General features: G+C 33.5%; 1 non-coding gene across 1 annotated transcript; it reads left to right on the top strand.

Annotated features, from left to right (window-relative positions):
- The first annotated feature begins 534 nt into the window (after positions 1-534).
- Positions 535-614, top strand: TRNAL-UAG (transfer RNA leucine (anticodon UAG)). Its single transcript has one exon. It is a non-coding gene; the product is annotated as a tRNA-Leu (tRNA).
- The last annotated feature ends 10,483 nt before the right edge of the window (positions 615-11,097 follow it).

Raw genomic sequence — 11,097 nt, 5'->3', positions numbered from 1 at the left:
TAATAAGATTTTGAAATAATCTGAATTGAACTATCCAAAAGAAATTCCAATTATTTAATATGAATGAATAATTCGGATTAATTAATAAATGTACTTTTATGTGTCGAATTCCTCGGTACAATATTCTTAGAACGAATCCCTCCATTATCATTATATAGAACAAAAGTTTTTGGTATATTGTGTCCTCAGTATTCTTTTCCTATCAAAGAACTTTTTTTTATAATAGAATTCTCATAAAAACGAGGATTCTATTATAAAAAGTAGACTATTCTTGCAATAGGACTTACAACCTCCACCTAATCTTATCCAAAATTCCCATATAAATGGGTTTAGGACTGGTACATCATATTAATAAGAGTGTAAAGGCTTTCATTCTATCAATTTTTCTAAAATACAAAATGCATTTCATTGTAGTTAATGATGAACTTCTAATGATGAACTTCTAATGTTCCTAAATTCTATGGCTTCTCCCAGTCTCGACGATTCACGATAAAATAACTATTATTCTTTTAAGTTAACTATTATTTTAAATTAGCCGCCATGGTGAAATTGGTAGACACGCTGCTCTTAGGAAGCAGTGCTCAAGCATCTCGGTTCGAATCCGAGTGGCGGCATTCTCGAAAAAGAATACAATAAATTAGAAAATGGATTCAATTCGAAATTTCCAATTTTGTAATGGGACCTTATCGTTATGCTATTTGCAACTTTAGAACATATACTAACTCATATCTCTTTCTCAACCATTTCAATTGTGATTACGATTCATTTGATAACCTTATTAGTTCGTGAACTTAGGGGATTACGTGATTCGTCAGAAAAAGGAATGATAGCTACTTTTTTCTCTATAACAGGATTTTTAGTCTCTCGTTGGGTTTCTTCGGGACATTTTCCATTAAGTAATTTATATGAGTCATTGATCTTCCTTTCATGGACTCTGTATATTCTTCATACTATTCCTAAGATACAGAACTCGAAAAATGATTTAAGCACAATAACTACGCCAAGTACTATTTTAACGCAAGGCTTTGCCACGTCGGGTCTTTTAACTGAAATGCATCAATCCACAATACTAGTACCTGCTCTACAATCTCAGTGGTTAATGATGCATGTCAGTATGATGTTACTAAGCTATGCAACTCTTTTGTGTGGATCCTTATTATCCGCCGCTCTTCTAATCATTAGATTTCGAAAGAATTTCGATTTCTTTTCACTAAAGAAAAATGTTTTTCTTAAAACATTTTTCTTTAGTGAGATTGAATATTTATATGCAAAAAGAAGTGCTTTAAAAAACACCTCTTTTCCCGTATTTCCAAATTATTACAAATATCAATTAACTGAGCGTTTGGATTCTTGGAGTTATCGTGTCATTAGTCTAGGGTTTACTCTTTTAACCGTGGGTATTCTTTGTGGAGCAGTATGGGCTAATGAGGCATGGGGATCCTATTGGAATTGGGATCCTAAGGAAACTTGGGCATTTATTACCTGGACCATATTTGCAATATATTTACATAGTAGAAAAAATCCAAATTGGAAGGGTACGAATTCCGCACTTGTAGCTTCGATAGGATTTCTTATAATTTGGATCTGCTATTTTGGTATCAATCTGTTAGGAATAGGTTTACATAGTTACGGTTCATTTACATTACCATCTAAATAATTACATAACATAAAACCTTCGGTTTTTTTCCTTTTTAGTTTGATTTGAGAACCCTTTGAAAAGACGTTCAAGGGGTTCTCAAAAATTCGAGATAGATCTAATTAGACTTTTTTACTTTTTTCTGAATTTTTTATTTTTCCACTCTGGAATATAGAGCGGACTGGTTAAAAAAAGAAAATCCTATTTAGTATAATAATTGGATAATAGAACCTCTACCCTATCAACGGATAGCGAGAGAACCAAATCTGGATAAATACCAATTCCTATTACTGGTAAAAAGATACAGATTAAAAGAAAGAGTTCTCGTGGTCCAGAATCTACAAAATTTTTGTTTGGAACATGAAATAGCTTGTATCCATAGAACATCTGGCGTAACATAGATAATAAATAAATAGGAGTTAATATCATTCCTATTGCCATTACAAAAGTAATTAGCATTTTTGGCATTAACATAAATTTAGGACTAGTAATTAGTCCAAAAAATACTACTAATTCTGCAACAAAACCGCTCATTCCCGGCAAGGCAAGAGAAGCCATTGAAAAGCTACTAAACATGGTAAAAATTTTTGGCATTGGGATAGATATTCCCCCCAGTTCTTCGAGATAAACAAGACGCATTCTATCACAAGCCGTTCCCGCCAAGAAAAAAAGTGTAGCACCGATAAATCCATGAGATAATATTTGTAAAATAGCTCCATTTAGTCCAATGTTGGTTATGGAACCAATTCCTATAATTATGAAACCCATGTGAGATACGGAGGAGTAGGCTATTCTTTTTTTGAAATTTCGTTGACCAAGAGAAGTTGAAGCTGCATAGATTATTTGCACCGCTCCTATTATTACCAACCAAGGGGAAAATAGATAATGAGCATGCGGTAACAATTCCATATTGACCCGAATCAATCCGTATGCTCCCATCTTTAATAGAATTCCGGCTAAAAGCATACATGTACTGTAATGCGCTTCCCCATGGGTATCTGGTAACCACGTATGTAAAGGTATAATCGGCAATTTGACAGCATAAGCAATAAGGAAGCCAAAATACAGTAGTATTTCCAATGTTGTAGGGTATGATTGATTAATCAATCTTTCTAAATCTAATCCGGGTTCATTGGAACCATATAATCCCATACCCAGAACTCCAATTAAGAAAAAAATGGAACCGCCTGCAGTATACAAAATAAACTTGGTAGCTGAATACAGACGCCTCTTTCCCCCCCACATGGATAAAAGTAAGTAAACAGGAATTAATTCTAACTCCCACATGATAAAAAAAAGTAAAAGGTCTCGTGAAGAAAATAATCCTATTTGACCGCTATACATTGCTAGCATCAGGAAATAGAATAATTGCGAATTCCGAGTAACCGGCCAAGCCGCTAAAGTAGCTAAAGTAGTGATAAATCCTGTCAATAAAATAGATCCTAATGAAAGTCCATCGATTCCCAATCTCCAGTGGAAATCGAAAACATCTATCCATTTAGAATCCTCCTTTAATTGGATTAAAGGATCCTCCAATTGGAAATGATAACAGAATGCATAAGTCATTAGAAGGAATTCTAATAAACAAATAGCTATAGTATACCACCTAACGATTTTATTTCCTTTATGAGGTAAAAAGAAAATTAATGAACCTGCAAATATCGGCAAAACAACAAGTATTGTTAACCAAGGAAAATAACTCATGATAAAGTAATAAAGACAAGATACGTTTTGACCAGAAAAGCCCATGCTCGATTATTTCGAGCACAGGCTTCTTCGGTAAAGAGGAATCAGACGATTCAAGTGGAGTTTTTTGTAACGTATCAATAAGATAGAGCCATGCTGCGGGTTGTTTCAGGCCCTAAATAAACGCGGACACTTAAAAAATCCGTTGGACAGGCGGATTCGCATCTCTTACAACCCACACAATCTTCGGTTCTCGGCGCGGAAGCAATTTGCTTGGCTTTACATCCATCCCAAGGTATCATTTCTAATACATCTGTTGGGCAAGCTCGTACACATTGAGTGCATCCTATACATGTATCATAAATTTTTACAGAATGTGACATTGGATCTCTAAATTTTCCTTTTCAACATAAAAATTTTCGATCTGGTAAAAATGAAATTAGTACTATATAAATTAGATGTATTGTAGACACCAGACGAAGCAATGGTTTATCCAAACTTTAACAAATAATGCAATATATTTCGTAATCTGTTTGTGAGAAAGCGTGAAAAGAGCCAAGAGACTTGAATTTAAGGCTTCAACAGTTATAATTATACGAATTCTACATACTAATTCGAATTAGCCAATAAATTGGCTATCATCTTTTCAATATAAATTATTGCAATATTCAAATTGCAATATCAATGAATTGCAAAAATGCAATATTCAATAAGTAAAAAACAATACTCTGAAATAACCTACTCAAAAAAAGGATATTATTAAACACTAATAAGAAAATAAGATTAGATTTCTATTCATCTTAATGTTTCTTATTATTATATATGCCCCTTTGTTTAGGGGGATTCTATGTCTAATATTCAAAAATTGGATGATTGATACGAGTTTGATTCCTGTTACGATGGATGGAAGAAAGAATGGATAGTTCCAATAGCTGCTTCAGCAGCCGCAAGGGTATAACAAAATTGCGAAAATGTCTCCTTTTAATTGGCGACTATCAAATAGATCAGAAAATGTTACGAGATTTAGATTAATTGAATTCAGTATAAGTTCAAGACATATTAGAGCTCTAACCATGTTTCGGCTTGTGATCAATCCATTAGATACCAATCGAAAATAAATAGACACTCAAAAAAGTACATGCTCAAACATCATTAACTAACTCCTTATCAATCTCGATTCATTTCAATATTGAGGACAAGAATTGAACCGATTCAATTAATTAGAATAGAACAATTACGCACAAAAGAGAAAAGAAGGTATTTGTTGTATTGGCAGTAGATGGGTTTTACTAAATCAAAATTTGTGATTCTTTAGTTATTATTTTATATTTGAAATTCTAAGAATTTTTGACTCATTCTAAGTATTTCTTATTGTCGAGCCATAGTAATTGCACCTATTAAAGAAACTAGAAGAATAGGGAAATGAGTTCAAACGGAAGATAAAAATCGGTTGCTAAATGAATCCCAATTTGTTTGAACGTTATTTTATGAGACCCTGTTTCTACTATTTGGTTTTGATCTTGTAGTCCAAAGAATTCCATACCACGACGTATCTGGGATAGCTAGTCATTAGTGAAAAAGGAATAGTTATACAAAGGAGTAAAGTAAACCCATCTCCAATAGTCCAATAATTCTTATCTTTAGACCACTCTGAGCCGTTTACACAACATTACAGCAATATGATCAAGACATTTATGGCTCCCACATAAATAAGAAGTTGTGCGACAGCTACAAAGTAGGAATTTAATAAAAAATAGAATAAGGATATACAAACAAGAACTAATCCCAGCGAAAAGGCAGAATAAATTGGGTTGGTAAGTAATACTACTCCTAGACCTCCTAGTAGAAGACCAAATCCCCCAAATAGCACAAGAATCTCATGTATTGGTCCAGGTAAATCCATTATGGATAAGAAGAAATTTCTAGTATAAAATTTTTCATGAACTGACTAAAACTAAAAGATTCAAGGAAGGAAAAAGGTATTAGGATATTTTTTTGTATATACATATAAGTTGTTAAGCAGTAGTTATTCTTTTTTCGTTAGAGTTAGTAAAAATGGATTTTTCTAATAAAAAAATCCTAATACCTAGTAATCTGTAATCGTTCTTGAATTCCAAGATTTTTCTTCGTCTATTTTACTTTGAGGCGAATTCCTAATTGTTTGAATTGTGTAATCTCCCATTATGGAGATTGGTAACCGACTCAAAGCAATTTGATTGTAATTCAATTCATGACGATCATAAGTAGAAAGTTCATATTCTTCAGTCATTGATAAACAATTTGTGGGACAGTATTCAACACAGTTACCGCAAAATATACAAACTCCGAAATCAATACTATAATTAAGCAATTTTTTCTTTTAATATCCTTTTCAAATCTCCAATCCACAAGGGGTAGATCTATCGGGCATACGCGAACACATACTTCACAAGCAATGCATTTATCAAATTCAAAGTGTATTCGCCCCCGGAAACGCTCCGATGTAATTGATTTTTCATAAGGGTAGTGAATCGTTATAGGTAAACGATTTGTGTGGGATAAGGTAATTATGAAACTTTGACCAATGTATCTTGCGGCGCGTATTGTTTGTTGACCATAACTAATGAACCCAGTTAGCATAGGGAACATATTCTAAATCTATATATGAAAAAGGTATGTTTCTTTCTCTTGTTTGAGAGAACTTTTGTGTTGAAAATATTCTTACTGTTATTGTATTCTTATTTATAGTGAAACTAGTTGGGAAGAAGTTGTTAATAAGAGATTGCCCAGAGAAATAGGTAAAAGAAATTTCCATCCAAGATTTAATAACTGATCCATTCTCATCCTGGGTAAAGTCCATCTTATTGTGATAGAAATGAAGAGAAATAAATAAGCTTTAGTTAATGTAATAAAGATACCTATTACCATTTCCAAAATTCCAATTATTTTATTCATTTGGAAAAATCCAAAAAAGGATATATAGGGAATAGAGAAATTCCACCCGCCTAAGTATAGAACAGTTACAAATAAAGAGGAAACTAATAAATTTAGGTAAGAAACAAGATAAAATAAACCATATTTAATACCAGAATATTCGGTTTGATAACCTGCTACTAATTCTTCTTCTGCTTCTGGTAAATCAAAGGGTAATCTTTCACATTCTGCCAAAGAAGAAATTAGAAAAACTAGAAAACCTATAGGCTGACGCCAAAGATTCCATCCAAAAAAACCATATTTGGACTGTGCTTCAACTATATCAACTGTACTTGAACTATTAGATAATCATAGTCGATGATAACATCACAGTTCCCACCGCTATTCCAAAACCGTACATGAAACCTTAGCTTCATACGGCTCCTCTATGATCAGAAAAAAGGAAAGGATTGTTTCGTTTCGGTATCATCCTCTGGGCATAGATAGAATTAGATAAGATAAAATTGATTGGAAAGCCCAAAATTAGACCAAAGCAATTACGTCTGCTAGAATAACAAAAAAGCGCTTCCGAATTGATCTCATCCTTTATATAATATAATTTTGCTTTGTTCGGTAATAACTTAATATTGGAATAAATCACTCGTTATAGCAATTAATAAATGGAAAGAATTTGGCATTAGTTCATGAGGAATTCTGTATGAATAGGGATAAAGGAAGGAAAGAATAAATAAAGATCCTTTTTTGTATTGTATTCCATATCTTTTGTCCTACTCTTCTTTCCCCGGGAGGGGTATACTTAAAAAAAAAGAATAAAGGGTTAATTCGTTCTTGATAGCCATTTCCTTAACAAGTGAATGGGAACATACTCTAGACCGGAATCTGAAGAAAGTACTGCTTGATCATTTCCACCAATTTCAAGTCCTTATTATGATTCCTTTTATGAGGAAAAATGTCTAATGATTTAGATTCTCTCATTACTAATCCTGTATGTACTTTAGTGTTCCTAATCCCTCACTAACTTTTGATGGATTGCCTTATGGTTATAAGTTTAAATTATAGTAATAACTCAAAATATTCTAGTAATGGAATTCCATATCGCGAATCCTTTATTCTTGCCCGCTTCAAGATATGATGACTAATCAAACAATCTCAACCTTGGGGTAAAGAGTTTACACTGCTTATGTTTACTTGAACTTTTTTCTTGTACGTAGGAAATGAGATTTTTTACTTTTACTACAAATTAATAAGCTGTTTTGTTTCACTCATATAGCTATCGAGTTTAACTTACCAACGCGAATACAGAATAAGCAAAGGAAGATAAGCATTCAATGTATTTTAGAGGAAAAAGATCCTATTTTAACGAATCACACGTAGAGATATTGCTAGTACACAAAAAGTTAATGGTATTTCATAACTAATAGATTGAGCAGCCGCTCGTAGACCGCCTGAAAAAGAATATTTATTATTTGAGCTATATCCTGCCATGAGAAGACCAATAGGAGCAATACTTGAAATCGCAATCCATAAAAAAACACCAATACTAAGATCAGCTAAAACAAAACGATATCCTAAAGGGATAACTAAAAAACTTAATAAAATGGATATGACTGCTATAGAGGGACCAATGCTAAATAAAGGAATATCTCCTCGGGATGGGAGGATATCCTCTTTTAAAAGTAGTTTAGTTCCATCTGCTATAGCTTGAAGCAGTCCCAGGGGGCCAGCATATTCAGGACCAATACGTTGTTGTATCGATGCGGATATTTCTCTTTCTAACCACACAATTACGAGTACTTCTATTGTGATTCCCAGTAGGAGGGCAAAAATGGGTAGAATCCATATAAGTCCGTAGATTTCTTTAAATAATTCCGATTTCGAAAAAGAATTGATAGTTTCTACCTCTACCCTATCTATTATCATTTCAACGATCAACTTCCCCCATAATGATATCTATACTACCTAATATTGTCATGATATCAGCCAATTTCATTTTTTTAACTAGCTGAGGAAGAATTTGCAAATTAATAAAACCCGGTGGACGAATTTTCCATCTCCAGGGGAAAAGACTATCATCTCCTACCAGATAAATTCCTAATTCGCCTTTTGGAGCTTCTACTCTTACATAAAGCTCTTGCTTTGATAATTCAAAATTGGGCGAAGGTTTTTTACCAAGAAATCGATATTCAAAATCATTCCATTCGGGATTCTTTGCTTTCTTAAAGCGTCGGGCTTCTAAATTCTCATAAGGTCCTCCAGGAATTTTCTCTACAGCCTGTTGAATAATTTTTATGGATTCCCTCATTTCACCGACTCGTACTAAATAGCGAGCTAACGAATCTCCTTCTTTTTGCCATTGGACTTTCCAATCGAATTGATTGTAAGACTCATAAGGATCAATTTTACGAAGATCCCATTGTATTCCAGAAGCTCGTAACATTGGTCCCGATAAGCCCCAATTTACAGCTTCTTCTCCGCTAATAAAACCGACTCCTTCAACTCGTTCTAAAAAAATGGGATTCTGTGTAATAAGTTCTTGATATTCAACAACTCCTTGTAAAAAATAATCACAGAAATCTAAACATTTATCCATCCATCCATAAGGGAGATCGGCAGCGACTCCTCCGATGCGAAAGTAATTATGCATCATTCGCATACCTGTAGCAGCTTCAAATAGATCATATATCAATTCTCTCTCTCTAAAAATGTAGAAAAAGGGAGTCTGTGCCCCGAGATCCGCCATAAAAGGTCCAAGCCATAACAAATGAGAAGCTATACGGCTCAATTCTAACATAATTACTCTAATATAGCTGGCTCTTTTGGGTATTTGAATATTCTCTAAGAATTCTGGTGCATTTACCGTTATTGCTTCTGTAAACATAGTAGCTAAATAATCCCATCGTGTTACATAAGGCAAGTATTGTATAATACTTCTGTTTTCCGCGATTTTTTCCATTCCTCTGTGTAAATACCCTAATATGGGTTCGCAATCAATAACATCTTCACCATCGAGAGTAACAATCAGTCGAAGAACACCATGCATTGATGGGTGTTGAGGGCCCATATTGACTATCATGAGATCTTTTCTTTTAAGCGATAGACTCATATCCTTGTTCTTATTCTTTATTCCATGAAAATGGATTATTCCATGAATTCCTCAAAACGAGGCTCATCAAAATGCAAAATCTAAGACTACTATAAGACTACTAATAAAATAAGAAAAAAATGAGAACGATTAAATTACTTCTCCCGAATATCCAACTGACTTATTAATTTCTTATAACGTACTCTATTTTCTTTGCCACATAAGCCAGCAAACGTTGACGTTTTCTCCCAAAAGTCTTCGTAGACCTCTTTCCGATTGAAAAATCTTTTTTTGTGTAAATTCTAAATGTGAAGCAAGTCTCCGTATCTATTGGTGAAACTGAATACTTGAAATTCAACAGAACCCCTGTTTTCTTGTTTTTCTTCTTTAACCATAAATCAACAAATTTTTCTACCTCCTTTCTTTTTCATGTATTTTTCTGATCAGGAAAAATAAAAAATTATGTCAGTTATTTTTAAGTTATTCTAATCTCGTACACACAAAAATTTGCAATTATTCATCTACTGCTGGAATCTGGAATTTGGATTTATTTTATCGATGCAAATTGGATTTGGATAGAAGGGTACATTCTTTTATTTTAGATAGAAGAAACATTTCTTCTATCTAAAATAAAAGAATTTTGCTGATTTATTTATTGCTATATCCAATTTATAGAATTGATATACCATTTAATTGATATCATTTAGCAAAATGAAACACAGCATATGCATCCATCTTTGGGCTCGAGAATTTCACGGGATAGAGATATAGTATAAGAAATAGGCTATTAAGTAACTCTAAATGAATTGTGGATACATCTGTATCCTTAACATACTGAAACGACTGCCATTATTCGTATCAAACCAATAGCGATTCATAAAAGCTAAATCTTGTAATCAATGGTGGGCCAATAATGAATTTTTTTGCATATGTATTAAGACGCTTGGTCTGATTTCGAAATTGTCCAGAGTTTTTTATGTTGTTTTCATTGCAAAATGATGGATCTCCTTCCGTAACTTTCCAATTACGAGTACGAGAATTGAAAGACATGAAAATTCTCAATTCTCTACGGCGTCTAGGAGATGGATCGAATATTTTCAGGAACAAGAAAATCAGAAGAATCTTTTTCTCTATTCACTACCATTCCGCGTCTTCGACTTCTATTAGTTTCTTTTCTTCTTTAATGCAATAGCTATAGTTTGATATAGAATCCATTTCTCAAAGTAATGGAAACCATTCTCTTATAGGAAATGGTTCGAAAATCGCTATTCCACCTTTTAGGTTTAGGTATCGTGAAAAGTGATACCTGTGAAGATCGTGCATTTCAGTCACATTCAGATCCGTTTTTCGAGTCCATGATATAACCAAATTGGATGGATCTTCCACCCGTTTAGCTAAGAAAGAATAGATGCAGAGGTGGATAATAGATCGATATGAAGATCATGAGCTGCCCCATAATGAAACCGCCAGTAGTCGCGAATATCTCCTTCTTCCCTAACCCAAGATTGGAGAAAGAAGATCTAAGAGGGACCTATGGAGAATGTGGTCAGAAATCCATAATAGAGTCCGACCACAACGACCGAATTAATTATCCTCATCGAGAAACTTAGACTACTTTAGACTACTTAAGTAGAAAAGATTTGAAAATCATGGCATGGGTCTCCTTTTTTTCTTTCTTTAGAGTTTTCTATATGCACAATTTCTCGATGTTTCGATGAGAATTTCTTGACTTTCCATATATAGAAAGAGATAGACTATAAATGACATCTCTTATGTCAAT

The sequence above is a fragment of the Zea mays genome, unplaced genomic scaffold (assembly GCF_902167145.1).
Source record: "Zea mays cultivar B73 unplaced genomic scaffold, Zm-B73-REFERENCE-NAM-5.0 scaffold_382, whole genome shotgun sequence".
In the NCBI taxonomy this organism is placed as follows: Eukaryota; Viridiplantae; Streptophyta; class Magnoliopsida; order Poales; family Poaceae; genus Zea; species Zea mays.
Note: the sequence above shows the minus strand (reverse complement) of the source record. Positions and strands in the feature narration are given on the sequence as shown.